The sequence below is a fragment of the Octopus bimaculoides genome, chromosome 20 (assembly GCF_001194135.2).
Source record: "Octopus bimaculoides isolate UCB-OBI-ISO-001 chromosome 20, ASM119413v2, whole genome shotgun sequence".
Lineage (NCBI taxonomy): Eukaryota > Metazoa > Mollusca > Cephalopoda > Octopoda > Octopodidae > Octopus > Octopus bimaculoides.
In genome coordinates this window covers 33,439,431-33,444,430 of record NC_069000.1, presented here as the reverse complement: position 1 = coordinate 33,444,430, position 5,000 = coordinate 33,439,431, and the positions used below count along the sequence as shown (strand labels likewise).

The 5,000-nt window shown below is 37.7% G+C and overlaps 1 protein-coding gene across 1 annotated transcript in view; it reads right to left on the bottom strand.

Annotated features, from left to right (window-relative positions):
• LOC106878222 (protein APCDD1) overlaps positions 1 to 5,000 on the bottom strand; it is a 144,551-nt gene that overhangs the window by 110,700 nt on the left and 28,851 nt on the right. The window lies entirely within an intron of this gene.

The following is a 5,000-nucleotide window of genomic DNA, read 5'->3' as shown; positions in this document are numbered from 1 at the left end:
GAAACATATACACATGCATATGTACGAACATTTTTTTTCTTTGGCACTCCGTCGCTTACGACGTCGAGGGTTCCAGTTGATCCAATCAACGGAACAGCCTACTCGTGAAATTAACGTGCAAGTGGCTGAGCACTCCACAGACACGTGTATCCTTAACGTAGTTCTTGGGGATATTTAGCATGACACAGTGTGACAAGGCTGACCCTTTGAATTACAGGCACAACAGAAACAGGAAGTAAGAGTGAGAGAAAGTTGTGGTGAATGAGTACAGCAGGTTTGCCACCATCCCCTGCTAGAGCCTCGTGGAGCTTTAGGTGTTTTCGCTCAATAAACACTCACAACGCCTGGTCCGGGAATCGAAACCGCGATCCTATGACCGCGAGCCCGCTGCCCTAACCACTGGGCCATTGCGCCTCCACATGTACGAACATACATACATAGATACATATATACGTACATATACTCACACACATATGCACACAGTCTGCGAGGGTTATTCGAGGAGAGTAAATTATTTGTATAGTACTTTCTTGAATAAAAGAATTTTATTTCTTTCAGATTTCCCGTGACGGCAGATAAAATCCTAAGACAAGAAATTTTCCAAATGTTGCCGGATCTTTCGAGCACAAAGTTCGGATGGAATTAGAAACATCTGGTGAGAATGTTTCAAAGGAAGGAAAAAGAAACAATTTTAATCTTTCGGGCACTATAAGAACACTGTAATTAACCCAAGGGGAGCAAACATTATCGAAAATGAACTGGAAAATCAATGAACGCCACCGTCAAAAACTTCTGGGTTTTTACTTCCAGTAAAAGATAAAATGTATGTATATATACATACTCACATACCGTATTTGATGCCATAAAAATGAACGTGCAAATTAGACACCCCCTAACTCCAACGTCACGTATTCGGGGGAAAATGTTTAGTTGTAACGGATTAACTGGTACATTATAACGATTCTTATTATATCATATTTGAGACACTTTTTGAAAAAAGAGTGCGCCTTATATTGCCATTAAACACGGCGAGTGAAGGAGACGATGACTTTATTTCCAAGCTCTGTGAGGAGCGTTTAAAGGGAACATAAATGAAAGCTGCTTATACACTCTTTTGCGTATGAATGCTTTAGATGGGGCCTCGTATTTATGAACTGATAAGCTAAGGCTGGTAAAAGCAGAGTAACTGTTCTATCCATCCTACAAAGAAAGCCATGTGAGGTATCTACAACTTCTAATTTTACGGCGAAATTAAATGCATGTTTATTAAGCATGAACGTGCAAACTATTTACAACTTGCCCACAAGCATGTTGTTTCAGTTATTTTTGGTTAATCTTTACGAGTCATTAGCTAATATACTTATATGTAAACTAGTAAAAGCAGTATTTGTCTTCATCGCAGTTTTATAAGTAATTATAAAATGCTGTCTGTCTTTTTATCTTCTTTCTGTTTATCAGTAGAATGGATGAAATAAATTCTCCTGGTGAGATGGTAATGTCGACGAAACCTGTCGAGTTGTTCTTCAGTCCACTCTGGAGAGAAAGAGAGAGAGAGAGAAGCAAAGAAGAAGAGCTCTGTGGTATAACCATAGTGTCTAATTTCACAGTGAGGCTAAGTGTATGCATATTAAACGTATCGTGGCACTCCGAGGGTTCCAGTTGATCTGATCAACGGAATATTCAATTTTGAATCTAAATCTAAATCTAAATCTATCTATCTATCTATCTATCTATATATATATGTATGTATGTGGGTATATATGTTTGTGTGTCTGTGCTTGTCACCCCAATATTGCATGACAACAGATGGTGGTGCGTTTATGTACCCGTAACTTAGCGGTTCGGCAAAACAGGCCGATAAAATAAGTACTAAGCTTACAAAGATTAATATCAATTAAAAACCAGTGGCCTAGGATATTGAAAAATCTGAAGATTCAGAAAAATTATATTACATACATATAAGAGGGATGACCACTAAGTGGACATCCATTATGCTAGAAGTAGACCACCTATGGTCTAACCGTTAGACCATAGGTGTTCTTCTAGCATAATGGATGTCCACTTAGTGGTCATCCCTTTTATATGTATACATGAATATATATATATATATATATGCATGTGTGTTTGTATATATATATATATATATATATATATCATATTTATCTATTTGATTATTAATCTAGCTATCTATCAATCTATCTATACACACATATATGTATGTATGTATGTATGTATGCATGTATGTATATGTGTATGTGTGCGTGCTTGCGCGCGCGCGCGCGACAACATTCAAACGGCAGAATGAACAGGAGGAGGAGTGAAGTTCCTCTTCCCAATCCATTTCGGTTGTAACTTAAACGCAACAGACATGAATACATTAGAATACATGAATAGAGTGTGTTGTACTTTACGTATCTAAATCTAACGATGAATTTTAAAGTGCTTCTTAATAACACTCGCACACAACGAAGCAGGACTGGTTTAGAATATTAATTGAGGCGGTAAAGCCGCAAGCTGGCAGAATCGTTAGAGTGTTGGATAGTAATCCCGAAAAGGCAAAGTCGACCTCAGCGGAATTTGAACCCAGAACATAAAGACAGACGAAATACTACTACGTATTTCACCTGGCATGTTAATGATTCTGCCAGCTTGCCGCCTTGATGATGATGATGATGATGATAATAATAATAATAATAATAATAATAATCCTTTCTACTATAGGCACAAGGCCTCTAATTTGGGGCGGGGGACCAGTCGCGTACATCAACCCCAGTGCGTAACAGGTACTTAATTTATCGACCCCGAAAGAATGAAAGGCAAAGTCGACCACGGCAGCATTTGAACTCCGAACATGAATACAGACGAAATACTGGTAAGCATTTCGTTCGGTGTGCTAACGATTCAGCCACCTCGCCGCCTAAGATAAAACTAATAATAACCAAGGTTATCGACAAGACAGTTTTGTGACATAAAAAACACGTCTAAGGTTTGAGTTGACTATAAGAAGGCAAATGATATGGTACTTCATTTTTGGATTGTTGAAGCCTGCAAATTTTCTTGTGAATAAAGAAAAGATCTTCTGGAAATAAGAATGCATGGTCAGTTGAAAGAGACACACAAGATATCAAGGATAAAACAAATAAGACATGGCTTAAGCAAAGCGATTTGAAGCGTGTCACTGAAGGCCTTATAATTGCAACACAAGACCAATTTCTTGCTACCAATTAGGTGAAGTATAACATCTACAAAACTTCTGACGTCCAGCAATACAGGCTGTGAGAAGAATGTGGAAAATATACCCCACTTGGTAAGTGGATATGAGAGCCTTGCACAAAAGGTATATAAATACCGCTATGATAAAGGACTGTTCGTATCTTCATTAGCTCTTATGTCGTAAATACTAACACAATGTAACAAATAATTGGTATTAAGATACGCGGAGTAAAGTAATGAGAATGCAATAGTAAAGAACTGTTATGAAGATACGCCTAGTAAAGAGGATGGGAAAGCAATGATATTCTGGGATTATGATTTTCAGACGCATTGCCGAGTTGATAGGTTCGTATTGAACAAGAAAGACAAATACTGTCATATCATTGAGGTAGTCATAACGTGTGATAGGAAAATTGCAAGAAAAGAGTTTGAAAAAAGTCGCCAAGTACTCCGAACTGAAAGTGGAGATGGCAAGACCGTTTGGACTGCGAGAGAGTAATATAAAAGTGGTGCCAGTTGTGATCAGGGCATAAGGGTCAATCCCATTGTGACTTCAAGGCTTCATAACGCAGCTGGAAATACCATGCAAGATTGGTGTCATGCAAAACTCAACATTGTTCTGATACTGCCCACATTTTAAGGAAAGTATTATCTGCTTGAGATCTTTGTTGTAACTTGACTGGTGACTGAATACCGTGGGGCATTTTCCTTCTATCATGTAATAATGATTTCAAATCTTGACACAAGTAAATTTTAGTGGAGGGGTAAGTATATTATATCTACTCCAGTGTTTTACAGATACTTATTTTATCGCCCCGAAAGGATGACAGCAAAAGCGGAATTTGAACTCTGAACGTAAAGACGGACGAAGATGCCTCTTCGCATTTTGTCCGGCGTGCTCACGATTCTGTTAGCTCGTCGCCTTATCTACAAAGTAATAATCCTTTCTACAATAGGCACAAAGCCTGAAATTTCGGAGCAGAGGATAATTCGATTACCTCAACTCTAGTGCGTAACTGGTACTTATTTTACTTATTTCATTGAGCTCGAAAGGTTTTAAGGGCAAAATTAACCCCAGCGGAATTTGAACTAAGAATGTAAGGACGGACGAAATGCTGCTAACCATTTTGTCCGGCTGCTAACGATCCTGTTAACTGGCCGTTTTGTCTACAAAATAATAATAAAAACATGACTTTCACTATTGAGTGAAATTTTGAAAGCAACTGTGCAGTTTCATTTATTCAACCTGGCCCGGAATGTAATCAGTTTACTAACAAGTTATCACATTATTCTGTCTTGAAAGATGTAAGAATACTTCACGTACTACTCAGCGTCACGAGGTACTCTGTTTTAATTACTGGTAAAGTCAATCTTGAAATATTGTGTAAGTAGTTGAACATACACACACACACGCACACACACACACACACAAACACACACACACACAAACACACACATACATATATCTATGTAAATGTTGTGGCAATGCCATGTTTGGGTGAGCATATATGTATGTACGAGTGTGTATGTGTAGGTGTGTGTGTGTGCTTGACTGTACACGCACATATATATACGCATATACATATAAATTCCAACACACCTGCACGTGTATCTATCAATGTAATTAGTATTCCACCGTTTTATTCACACAAATGATACGAAAAGTCGTTCATTTGAATAAAACATTACAGGAAAAGAAAAGAATATCTTGGCAGTGTGTGTGTAAATGTGCGTGTATGTACGTGTATATATATATATATATATATATATATATAAATATATATATA